Here is a 13,220-nt window from a genome sequence, read left to right as displayed (position 1 = left end):
GAATCAAGTAATAAACCCTCTTTTCTTACACATTCAAAGATGGCAATGGTAAAAATAAATTAATAGGTGCTTATGGCATTAATTACATTTATTAATGTTTGGAACTCAATTCCCAATAACAATTCTTATCAAAGTCCTCTTGAAACGATTATAATCTGTAGAACTAAAAAATGTAGTTTCTTAAACACTGCAGCTTCTTAAACACTGCAGCCTGGTAGCAACAAAGTCGCGTTAACTTTTGTCAGTTGGACTACGCAGTTACTGTTTTCAATAATAACCCAAACATCAATCAAGATATGAAAAGACATAAAGAGCTGATTGACCCCGACGTGATTTGAACACGCAACCTTCTGATCTGGAGTCAGACGCGCTACCGTTGCACCAAGAGGTCAGTTGAAAAGTGTTGTTGCTCCCATACTTCACATGAAAAGTGCATGATAAAATATATGGACACCATCTTGAAATTTGCTACTTATAATCACAGTTTGGAAAAGATATAAACAAGGATGAATTAAGGTCTTCACTTTCAGATTCAGGGATTTCCAATTAAAAATTTAGAATATAGTAATAAACCCTTTTTTCTTACAAATTCAAAGATGACATTGGTATGAACAAAGCGATAGGTGTTCCTGGCATTTATTACATTTATTAATGTTTTTAACTCAATTCCCAATAATATTTCTCATCAAAGTATTGTTGATAAGATTTTAATCTATAGAATTAAAAAAACACTTTTTTAAAAACTGTTCTGACCTGTGTCAACAACGTTGTGTTAATCTATTTTCAGTTGGATTACCCAGTTTCTGTTTTCAATCTTAACCCAAACATCGATCAAGCTATAAAAATATGAAAGAGCTGCTTGACCATGACGTGATTTGAATACACATCTTTCTGATATGGATTCAGAAGCACTACAGTTGAATTAAGATCTTCACAATCAGATTCAGTGATTTCCAGTCAAAAATTACGAATCTGGTAATAAACCCTCTTTTCTTACAAATTCAAAGATGGCAATGGTAAAAATAAATTAATAGGTGCTTATGGCATTAATTACATTTATTAATGTTTGGAACTCAATTCCCAATAACAATTCTTATCAAAGTCCTCTTGAAACGATTATAATCTGTAGAACTAATAAATGCAGTTTCTTAAACACTGCAGCCTGGTAGCAACAAAGTCGAGTTAACTTTTGTCAAGTTGGACTACAGAGTTACTGTTTTCAATAATAACACAAACATCAATCAAGATATGAAAAGACATAAAGAGCAGATTAACCCCGACATGATTTGAACACGCAACCTTCTGATCTGGAGTCAGACGCGCAACCGTTGCGCCACGAGGTCAGTTGGAATGTGTTGCTGCTCCCATTCTTCACATGAAAAGTGCATGATAAAATATATGGACACCATCTTGAAATTTGCTACTTATAATCACAGTTTGGAAAAGATATAAACAAGGATGAATTAAGGTCTTCACTTTCAGATTCAGGGATTTCCAATTAAAAATTTAGAATATAGTAATAAACCTTTTTTTCTTACAAATTCAAAGATGACAATGGTATGAACAAATTAATAGGTGTTTCTGACTTGCCACAAATTTTCTGTTTTGAACTCAGTTCCCAATGATATATCTCATCAAAGGATTGTTGAAAAGATTTTATTCAGTAGAATTAAAAAAGCAATTTTTCAAACACTTTCCTGACAGGTGGCAACAAGATCATGATAATCTATTGTCAGTTAGAATATGCAGTTTCTGTTTTCAATCTTAACCCAAACATCGATCAACTTTTAAAAGATGAAAGAGATACTTGAACATGACATAATTTAAACATGAATCATTCTGACCAGGAGTAAGGCGCACTACCGTCAGTGTATGAGGACAGCTGTAAAACTTGCTTGCTCCCATAATTCACTTGTAAAGTGCATGAGGAAACATACAGACACCATCTTGAAATTTGCTACTTTAAATCACAGTTTAGAAAAGTAATAACAAGGATGAATTAGGATCTTCACATTCCGATTCAGGGATTTCCAGTTTAAAGTTTAGATTCTAGTAATAAGCCTGATTTTCTTACAAATTCAAAGATGACAATGGTATGAACAAAGCGATAGGTGTTCCTGGCATTTATTACATTTATTAATGTTTTTAACTCAATTCCCAATAATATTTCTCATCAAAGTATTGTTGATAAGATTTTAATCTATAGAATTAAAAAAACACTTTTTTAAAAACTGTTCTGACCTGTGTCAACAACGTTGTGTTAATCTATTTTCAGTTGGATTACCCAGTTTCTGTTTTCAATCTTAACCCAAACATCGATCAAGCAATAAAAATATGAAAGAGCTGCTTGACCATGACGTGATTTGAATACACAACTTTCTGATATGGATTCAGAAGCACTACAGTTGAATTAAGATCTTCACAATCAGATTCAGTGATTTCCAGTCAAAAATTAAGAATCTGGTAATAAACCCTCTTTTCTTACAAATTCAAAGATGGCAATGGTAAAAATAAATTAATAGGTGCTTATGGCATTAATTACATTTATTAATGTTTGGAACTCAATTCCCAATAACAATTCTTATCAAAGTCCTCTTGAAACGATTATAATCTGTAGAACTAAAAAATGCAGTTTCTTAAACACTGCAGCCTGGTAGCAACAAAGTCGAGTTAACTTTTGTCAAGTTGGACTACGCAGTTGCTGTTTTCAATAATAACCCAAACATCAATCAAGATATGAAAAGACATAAAGAGCTGATTGACCCCGACGTGATTTGAACACGCAACCTTCTGATCTGGAGTCAGACGCGCTACCGTAGCCCCACAATGTCAGTTGAATATTGTTGTTGCTCCCATACTTCACATGAAAAGTGCATGATAAAATATATGGACACCATCTTGAAATTTGCTACTTATAATCACAGTTTGGAAAAGATATAAACAAGGATGAATTAAGGTCTTCACTTTCAGATTCAGGGATTTCCAATTAAAAATTTAGAATATAGTAATAAACCCTTTTTTCTTACAAATTCAAAGATGACAATGGTATGAACAAATTAATAGGTGTTTCTGACTTGCCACAAATTTCCTGTTTTGAACTCAGTTCCCAATGATATATCTCATCAAAGGATTGTTGAAAAGATTTTATTCAGTAGAATTAAAAAAGCAATTTTTCAAACACTTTCCTGACATGTGGCAGCAAGATCATGATAATCTATTGTCAGTTAGAATACGCAGTTTCTGTTTTCAATCTTAACTCAAACATCGATCAACTTTTAAAAAGATGAAAGAGATACTTGAATGCGACATAATTTAAACATGCATCATTCTGACCAGGAGTAAGGCGCACTACCGTCAGTGTATGAGGACAGCTGTAAAACTTGCTTGCTCCCATAATTCACTTGTAAAGTGCATGAGGAAATATACAGACACCATCTTGAAATTTGCTACTTTAAATCACAGTTTAGAAAAGTAATAACAAGGATGAATTAGGATCTTCACTTTCCGATTCAGGGATTTCCAGTTTCAAGTTTAGATTCCAGTAATAAGCCTGATTTTCTTACAAATTCAAAGATGACATTGGTATGAACAAAGCGATAGGTGTTCCTGGCATTTATTACATTTATTAATGTTTTTAACTCAATTCCCAATAATATTTCTCATCAAAGTATTGTTGATAAGATTTTAATCTATAGAATTAAAAAAACACTTTTTTAAAAACTGTTCTGACCTGTGTCAACAACGTTGTGTTAATCTATTTTCAGTTGGATTACCCAGTTTCTGTTTTCAATCTTAACCCAAACATCGATCAAGCAATAAAAATATGAAAGAGCTGCTTGACCATGACGTGATTTGAATACACAACTTTCTGATATGGATTCAGAAGCACTACAGTTGAATTAAGATCTTCACAATCAGATTCAGTGATTTCCAGTCAAAAATTAAGAATCTGGTAATAAACCCTCTTTTCTTACAAATTCAAAGATGGCAATGGTAAAAATAAATTAAAAGGTGCTTATGGCATTAATTACATTTATTAATGTTTGGAACTCAATTCCCAATAACAATTCTTATCAAAGTCCTCTTGAAACGATTATAATCTGTAGAACTAAAAAATGCAGTTTCTTAAACACTGCAGCCTGGTAGCAACAAAGTCGAGTTAACTTTTGTCAAGTTGGACTACGCAGTTGCTGTTTTCAATAATAACCCAAACATCAATCAAGATATGAAAAGACATAAAGAGCTGATTGACCCCGACGTGATTTGAACACGCAACCTTCTGATCTGGAGTCAGACGCGCTACCGTAGCCCCACAATGTCAGTTTAATATTGTTGTTGCTCCCATACTTCACATGAAAAGTGCATGATAAAATATATGGACACCATCTTGAAATTTGCTACTTATAATCACAGTTTGGAAAAGATATAAACAAGGATGAATTAAGGTCTTCACTTTCAGATTCAGGGATTTCCAATTAAAAATTTAGAATATAGTAATAAACCCTTTTTTCTTACAAATTCAAAGATGACAATGGTATGAACAAATTAATAGGTGTTTCTGACTTGCCACAAATTTTCTGTTTTGAACTCAGTTCCCAATGATATATCTCATCAAAGGATTGCTGAAAAGATTTTATTCAGTAGAATTAAAAAAGCAATTTTTCAAACACTTTCCTGCCAGGTGGCAACAAGATCATGATAATCTATTGTCAGTTAGAATACGCAGTTTCTGTTTTCAATCTTAACTCAAACATCGATCAACTTTTAAAAAGATGAAAGAGATACTTGAACGCGACATAATTTAAACATGCATCATTCTGACCAGGAGTAAGGCGCACTACCGTCAGTGTATGAGGACAGCTGTAAAACTTGCTTGCTCCCATAATTCACTTGTAAAGTGCATGAGGAAATATACAGACACCATCTTGAAATTTGCTACTTTAAATCACAGTTTAGAAAAGTAATAACAAGGATGAATTAGGATCTTCACTTTCCGATTCAGGGATTTCCAGTTTAAAGTTTAGATTCCAGTAATAAGCCTGATTTTCTTACAAATTCAAAGATGACATTGGTATGAACAAAGCGATAGGTGTTCCTGGCATTTATTACATTTATTAATGTTTTTAACTCAATTCCCAATAATATTTCTCATCAAAGTATTGTTGATAAGATTTTAATCTATAGAATTAAAAAAACACTTTTTTAAAAACTGTTCTGACCTGTGTCAACAACGTTGTGTTAATCTATTTTCAGTTGGATTACCCAGTTTCTGTTTTCAATCTTAACCCAAACATCGATCAAGCTATAAAAATATGAAAGAGCTGCTTGACCATGATGTGATTTGAATACACAACTTTCTGATATGGATTCAGAAGCACTACAGTTGAATTAAGATCTTCACAATCAGATTCAGTGATTTCCAGTCAAAAATTAAGAATCAAGTAATAAACCCTCTTTTCTTACACATTCAAAGATGGCAATGGTAAAAATAAATTAATAGGTGCTTATGGCATTAATTACATTTATTAATGTTTGGAACTCAATTCCCAATAACAATTCTTATCAAAGTCCTCTTGAAACGATTATAATCTGTGGAACTAAAAAATGTAGTTTCTTAAACACTGCAGCTTCTTAAACACTGCAGCCTGGTAGCAACAAAGTCGCGTTAACTTTTGTCAGTTGGACTACGCAGTTACTGTTTTCAATAATAACCCAAACATCAATCAAGATATGAAAAGACATAAAGAGCTGATTGACCCCGACGTGATTTGAACACGCAACCTTCTGATCTGGAGTCAGACGCGCTACCGTTGCACCAAGAGGTCAGTTGAAAAGTGTTGTTGCTCCCATACTTCACATGAAAAGTGCATGATAAAATATATGGACACCATCTTGAAATTTGCTACTTATAATCACAGTTTGGAAAAGATATAAACAAGGATGAATTAAGGTCTTCACTTTCAGATTCAGGGATTTCCAATTAAAAATTTAGAATATAGTAATAAACCCTTTTTTCTTACAAATTCAAAGATGACATTGGTATGAACAAAGCGATAGGTGTTCCTGGCATTTATTACATTTATTAATGTTTTTAACTCAATTCCCAATAATATTTCTCATCAAAGTATTGTTGATAAGATTTTAATCTATAGAATTAAAAAAACACTTTTTTAAAAACTGTTCTGACCTGTGTCAACAACGTTGTGTTAATCTATTTTCAGTTGGATTACCCAGTTTCTGTTTTCAATCTTAACCCAAACATCGATCAAGCTATAAAAATATGAAAGAGCTGCTTGACCATGACGTGATTTGAATACACATCTTTCTGATATGGATTCAGAAGCACTACAGTTGAATTAAGATCTTCACAATCAGATTCAGTGATTTCCAGTCAAAAATTACGAATCTGGTAATAAACCCTCTTTTCTTACAAATTCAAAGATGGCAATGGTAAAAATAAATTAATAGGTGCTTATGGCATTAATTACATTTATTAATGTTTGGAACTCAATTCCCAATAACAATTTTTATCAAAGTCCTCTTGAAACGATTATAATCTGTAGAACTAATAAATGCAGTTTCTTAAACACTGCAGCCTGGTAGCAACAAAGTCGAGTTAACTTTTGTCAAGTTGGACTACAGAGTTACTGTTTTCAATAATAACACAAACATCAATCAAGATATGAAAAGACATAAAGAGCAGATTAACCCCGACGTGATTTGAACACGCAACCTTCTGATCTGGAGTCAGACGCGCAACCGTTGCGCCACGAGGTCAGTTGGAATGTGTTGCTGCTCCCATTCTTCACATGAAAAGTGCATGATAAAATATATGGACACCATCTTGAAATTTGCTACTTATAATCACAGTTTGGAAAAGATATAAACAAGGATGAATTAAGGTCTTCACTTTCAGATTCAGGGATTTCCAATTAAAAATTTAGAATATAGTAATAAACCTTTTTTTCTTACAAATTCAAAGATGACAATGGTATGAACAAATTAATAGGTGTTTCTGACTTGCCACAAATTTTCTGTTTTGAACTCAGTTCCCAATGATATATCTCATCAAAGGATTGTTGAAAAGATTTTATTCAGTAGAATTAAAAAAGCAATTTTTCAAACACTTTCCTGACAGGTGGCAACAAGATCATGATAATCTATTGTCAGTTAGAATATGCAGTTTCTGTTTTCAATCTTAACCCAAACATCGATCAACTTTTAAAAGATGAAAGAGATACTTGAACATGACATAATTTAAACATGAATCATTCTGACCAGGAGTAAGGCGCACTACCGTCAGTGTATGAGGACAGCTGTAAAACTTGCTTGCTCCCATAATTCACTTGTAAAGTGCATGAGGAAACATACAGACACCATCTTGAAATTTGCTACTTTAAATCACAGTTTAGAAAAGTAATAACAAGGATGAATTAGGATCTTCACATTCCGATTCAGGGATTTCCAGTTTAAAGTTTAGATTCTAGTAATAAGCCTGATTTTCTTACAAATTCAAAGATGACAATGGTATGAACAAAGCGATAGGTGTTCCTGGCATTTATTACATTTATTAATGTTTTTAACTCAATTCCCAATAATATTTCTCATCAAAGTATTGTTGATAAGATTTTAATCTATAGAATTAAAAAAACACTTTTTTAAAAACTGTTCTGACCTGTGTCAACAACGTTGTGTTAATCTATTTTCAGTTGGATTACCCAGTTTCTGTTTTCAATCTTAACCCAAACATCGATCAAGCTATAAAAATATGAAAGAGCTGCTTGACCATGACGTGATTTGAATACACAACTTTCTGATATGGATTCAGAAGCACTACAGTTGAATTAAGATCTTCACAATCAGATTCAGTGATTTCCAGTCAAAAATTAAGAATCTGGTAATAAACCCTCTTTTCTTACAAATTCAAAGATGGCAATGGTAAAAATAAATTAATAGGTGCTTATGGCATTAATTACATTTATTAATGTTTGGAACTCAATTCCCAATAACAATTCTTATCAAAGTCCTCTTGAAACGATTATAATCTGTAGAACTAAAAAATGCAGTTTCTTAAACACTGCAGCCTGGTAGCAACAAAGTCGAGTTAACTTTTGTCAAGTTGGACTATGCAGTTGCTGTTTTCAATAATAACCCAAACATCAATCAAGATATGAAAAGACATAAAGAGCTGATTGACCCCGACGTGATTCGAACACGCAACCTTCTGATCTGGAGTCAGACGCGCTACCGTTGCGCCACGAGATCAGTTGAAAAGTGTTGTTGATCCCATACTTCACATGAAAAGTGCATGATAAAATATATGGACACCATCTTGAAATTTGCTACTTATAATCACACTTTGGAAAAGATATAAACAAGGATGAATTAAGGTCTTCACTTTCAGATTCAGGGATTTCCAATTAAAAATTTAGAATATAGTAATAAACCCTTTTTTCTTACAAATTCAAAGATGACAATGGTATGAACAAATTAATAGGTGTTTCTGACTTGCCACAAATTTCCTGTTTTGAACTCAGTTCCCAATGATATATCTCATCAAAGGATTGTTGAAAAGATTTTATTCAGTAGAATTAAAAAAGCAATTTTTCAAACACTTTCCTGACAGGTGGCAACAAGATCATGATAATCTATTGTCAGTTAGAATATGCAGTTTCTGTTTTCAATCTTAACCCAAACATCGATCAACTTTTAAAAAGATGAAAGAGATACTTGAACGTGACATAATTTAAACATGCATCATTCTGACCAGGAGTAAGGCGCACTACCGTCAGTGTATGAGGACAGCTGTAAAACTTGCTTGCTGCCATAATTCACTTGTAAAGTGCATGAGGAAATATACAGACACCATCTTGAAATTTGCTACTTTAAATCACAGTTTAGAAAAGTAATAACAAGGATGAATTAGGATCTTCACGTTCCGATTCAGGGATTTCCAGTTTAAAGTTTAGATTCTAGTAATAAGCCTGATTTTCTTACAAATTCAAAGATGACAATGGTATGAACAAAGCGATAGGTGTTCCTGGCATTTATTACATTTATTAATGTTTTTAACTCAATTCCCAATAATATTTCTCATCAAAGTATTGTTGATAATATTTTAATCTATAGAGTTAAAAAACACTTTTTTAAAAACTGTTCTGACCTGTGTCAACAACGTTGTGTTAATCTATTTTCAGTTGGATTACCCAGTTTCTGTTTTCAATCTTAACCCAAACATCGATCAAGCTATAAAAATATGAAAGAGCTGCTTGACCATGACGTGATTTGAATACACAACTTTCTGATATGGATTCAGAAGCACTACAGTTGAATTAAGATCTTCACAATCAGATTCAGTGATTTCCAGTCAAAAATTAAGAATCTGGTAATAAACCCTCTTTTCTTACAAATTCAAAGATGGCAATGGTAAAAATAAATTAATAGGTGCTTATGGCATTAATTACATTTATTAATGTTTGGAACTCAATTCCCAATAACAATTCTTATCAAAGTCCTCTTGAAACGATTATAATCTGTAGAACTAAAAAATGCAGTTTCTTAAACACTGCAGCCTGGTAGCAACAAAGTCGAGTTAACTTTTGTCAGTTGGACTACGCAGTTACTGTTTTCAATAATAACCCAAACATCAATCAAGATATGAAAAGACATAAAGAGCTGATTGCCCCCAACGTGATTTGAACTCGCAACCTTCTGATCTGGACTCAGACGCGCTACCGTTGCGCCACGAGGTCAGTTGAAAAGTGTTGTTGCTCCCATACTTCACATGAAAAGTGCATGATAAAATATATGGACACCATCTTGAAATTTGCTACTTATAATCACACTTTGGAAAAGATATAAACAAGGATGAATTAAGGTCTTCACTTTCAGATTCAGGGATTTCCAATTAAAAATTTAGAATATAGTAATAAACCCTTTTTTCTTACAAATTCAAAGATGACAATGGTATGAACAAATTAATAGGTGTTTCTGACTTGCCACAAATTTCCTGTTTTGAACTCAGTTCCCAATGATATATCTCATCAAAGGATTGTTGAAAAGATTTTATTCAGTAGAATTAAAAAAGCAATTTTTCAAACACTTTCCTGACAGGTGGCAACAAGATCATGATAATCTATTGTCAGTTAGAATACGCAGTTTCTGTTTTCAATCTTAACGCAAACATCGATCAACTTTTAAAAAGATGAAAGAGATACTTGAACATGACATAATTTAAACATGCATCATTCTGACCAGGAGTAAGGCGCACTACCGTCAGTGTATGAGGACAGCTGTAAAACTTGCTTGCTCCCATAATTCACTTGTAAAGTGCATGAGGAAATATACAGACACCATCTTGAAATTTGCTACTTTAAATCACAGTTTAGAAAAGTAATAACAAGGATGAATTAGGATCTTCACGTTCCGATTCAGGGATTTCCAGTTTAAAGTTTAGATTCTAGTAATAAGCCTGATTTTCTTACAAATTCAAAGATGACAATGGTATGAACAAAGCGATAGGTGTTCCTGGCATTTATTACATTTATTAATGTTTTTAACTCAATTCCCAATAATATTTCTCATCAAAGTATTGTTGATAAGTTTTTAATCTATAGAATTAAAAAAACACTTTTTTAAAAACTGTTCTGACCTGTGTCAGCAACGTTGTGTTAATCTATTTTCAGTTGGATTACCCAGTTTCTGTTTTCAATCTTAACCCAAACATCGATCAAGCTATAAAAATATGAAAGAGCTGCTTGACCATGACGTGATTTGAATACACAACTTTCTGATATGGATTCAGAAGCACTACAGTTGAATTAAGATCTTCACAATCAGATTCAGTGATTTCCAGTCAAAAATTAAGAATCTGGTAATAAACCCTCTTTTCTTACAAATTCAAAGATGGCAATGGTAAAAATAAATTAATTGGTGCTTATGGCATTAATTACATTTATTAATGTTTGGAACTCAATTCCCAATAACAATTCTTATCAAAGTCCTCTTGAAACGATTATAATCTGTAGAACTAAAAAATGCAGTTTCTTAAACACTGCAGCCTGGTAGCAACAAAGTCGAGTTAACTTTTGTCAGTTGGACTACGCAGTTACTGTTTTCAATAATAACCCAAACATCAATCAAGATATGAAAAGACATAAAGAGCTGATTGACCCCGACGTGATTTGAACACGCAACCTTCTGATGTGGAGTCAAACGCGCTACCGTTGCGCCACGAGGTCAGTTGAAAAGTGTTGTTGCTCCCATACTTCACATGAAAAGTGCATGATAAAATATATGGACACCATCTTGAAATTTGCTACTTATAATCACACTTTGGAAAAGATATAAACAAGGATGAATTAAGGTCTTCACTTTCAGATTCAGGGATTTCCAATTAAAAATTTAGAATATAGTAATAAACCCTTTTTTCTTACAAATTCAAAGATGACAATGGTATGAACAAATTAATAGGTGTTTCTGACTTGCCACAAATTTTCTGTTTTGAACTCAGTTCCCAATGATATATCTCATCAAATGATTGTTGAAAAGATTTTATTCAGTAGAATTAAAAAAGCAATTTTTCAAACACTTTCCTGACAGGTGGCAACAAGATCATGATAATCTATTGTCAGTTAGAATACGCAGTTTCTGTTTTCAATCTTAACGCAAACATCGATCAACTTTTAAAAAGATGAAAGAGATACTTGAACATGACATAATTTAAACATGCATCATTCTGACCAGGAGTAAGGCGCACTACCGTCAGTGTATGAGGACAGCTGTAAAACTTGCTTGCTCCCATAATTCACTTGTAAAGTGCATGAGGAAATATACAGACACCATCTTGAAATTTGCTACTTTAAATCACAGTTTAGAAAAGTAATAACAAGGATGAATTAGGATCTTCACGTTCCGATTCAGGGATTTCCAGTTTAAAGTTTAGATTCTAGTAATAAGCCTGATTTTCTTACAAATTCAAAGATGACAATGGTATGAACAAAGCGATAGGTGTTCCTGGCATTTATTACATTTATTAATGTTTTTAACTCAATTCCCAATAATATTTCTCATCAAAGTATTGTTGATAAGTTTTTAATCTATAGAATTAAAAAAACACTTTTTTAAAAACTGTTCTGACCTGTGTCAGCAACGTTGTGTTAATCTATTTTCAGTTGGATTACCCAGTTTCTGTTTTCAATCTTAACCCAAACATCGATCAAGCTATAAAAATATGAAAGAGCTGCTTGACCATGACGTGATTTGAATACACAACTTTCTGATATGGATTCAGAAGCACTACAGTTGAATTAAGATCTTCACAATCAGATTCAGTGATTTCCAGTCAAAAATTAAGAATCTGGTAATAAACCCTCTTTTCTTGCAAATTCAAAGATGGCAATGGTAAAAATAAATTAATTGGTGCTTATGGCATTAATTACATTTATTAATGTTTGGAACTCAATTCCCAATAACAATTCTTATCAAAGTCCTCTTGAAACGATTATAATCTGTAGAACTAAAAAATGCAGTTTCTTAAACACTGCAGCCTGGTAGCAGCAAAGTCGAGTTAACTTTTGTCAGTTGGACTACGCAGTTACTGTTTTCAATAATAACCCAAACATCAATCAAGATATGAAAAGACATAAAGACCTGATTGACCCCGACGTGATTTGAACACGCAATCTTCTGATCTGGAGTCGGACGCACTACCGTTGCGCCACAAGCTCAGTTGAAAAGTGTTGTTGCTCCCATACTTCACATGAAAAGTGCATGATAAAATATATGGACACCATCTTGAAATTTGCTACTTATAATCACAGTTTGGAAAAGATATAAACAAGGATGAATTAAGGTCTTCACTTTCAGATTCAGGGATTTCCAATTAAAAATTTAGAATATAGTAATAAACCCTTTTTTCTTACAAATTCAAAGATGACAATGGTATGAACAAATTAATAGGTGTTTCTGACTTGCCACAAATTTCCTGTTTTGAACTCAGTTCCCAATGATATATCTCATCAAAGGATTGTTGAAAAGATTTTATTCAGCAGAATTAAAAAAGCAATTTTTCAAACACTTTCCTGACAGGTGGCAACAAGATCATGATAATCTATTGTCAGTTAGAATACGCAGTTTCTGTTTTCAATCTTAACCCAAACATCGATCAACTTTTAAAAAGATGAAAGAGATACTTGAACATGACATAATTTAAACATGCA

General features: G+C 32.8%; 6 non-coding genes across 6 annotated transcripts; all 6 read right to left on the bottom strand.

Annotated features, from left to right (window-relative positions):
* Nucleotides 1-319: 319 nt before the first annotated feature.
* On the bottom strand, nucleotides 320-391 carry TRNAW-CCA (transfer RNA tryptophan (anticodon CCA)). Its single transcript has one exon. It is a non-coding gene; the product is annotated as a tRNA-Trp (tRNA).
* Nucleotides 392-1,271: 880 nt separating this feature from the next.
* Nucleotides 1,272-1,343, bottom strand: TRNAW-CCA (transfer RNA tryptophan (anticodon CCA)). Its single transcript has one exon. It is a non-coding gene; the product is annotated as a tRNA-Trp (tRNA).
* Nucleotides 1,344-5,753: 4,410 nt separating this feature from the next.
* On the bottom strand, nucleotides 5,754-5,825 carry TRNAW-CCA (transfer RNA tryptophan (anticodon CCA)). Its single transcript has one exon. It is a non-coding gene; the product is annotated as a tRNA-Trp (tRNA).
* An 880-nt stretch (nucleotides 5,826-6,705) lies between these two features.
* Nucleotides 6,706-6,777, bottom strand: TRNAW-CCA (transfer RNA tryptophan (anticodon CCA)). Its single transcript has one exon. It is a non-coding gene; the product is annotated as a tRNA-Trp (tRNA).
* Nucleotides 6,778-8,193: 1,416 nt separating this feature from the next.
* Nucleotides 8,194-8,265, bottom strand: TRNAW-CCA (transfer RNA tryptophan (anticodon CCA)). Its single transcript has one exon. It is a non-coding gene; the product is annotated as a tRNA-Trp (tRNA).
* A 2,903-nt stretch (nucleotides 8,266-11,168) lies between these two features.
* TRNAW-CCA (transfer RNA tryptophan (anticodon CCA)) lies at nucleotides 11,169-11,240 on the bottom strand. Its single transcript has one exon. It is a non-coding gene; the product is annotated as a tRNA-Trp (tRNA).
* Between the last annotated feature and the right edge of the window lie 1,980 nt (nucleotides 11,241-13,220).

Source organism: Dendrobates tinctorius, unplaced genomic scaffold (assembly GCF_039654945.1).
Source record: "Dendrobates tinctorius isolate UK_male_01 unplaced genomic scaffold, ASM3965494v1 ptg000178l, whole genome shotgun sequence".
NCBI classification, from domain to species: Eukaryota; Metazoa; Chordata; class Amphibia; order Anura; family Dendrobatidae; genus Dendrobates; species Dendrobates tinctorius.
This window is presented reverse-complemented; position numbering and strand designations above follow the sequence as displayed.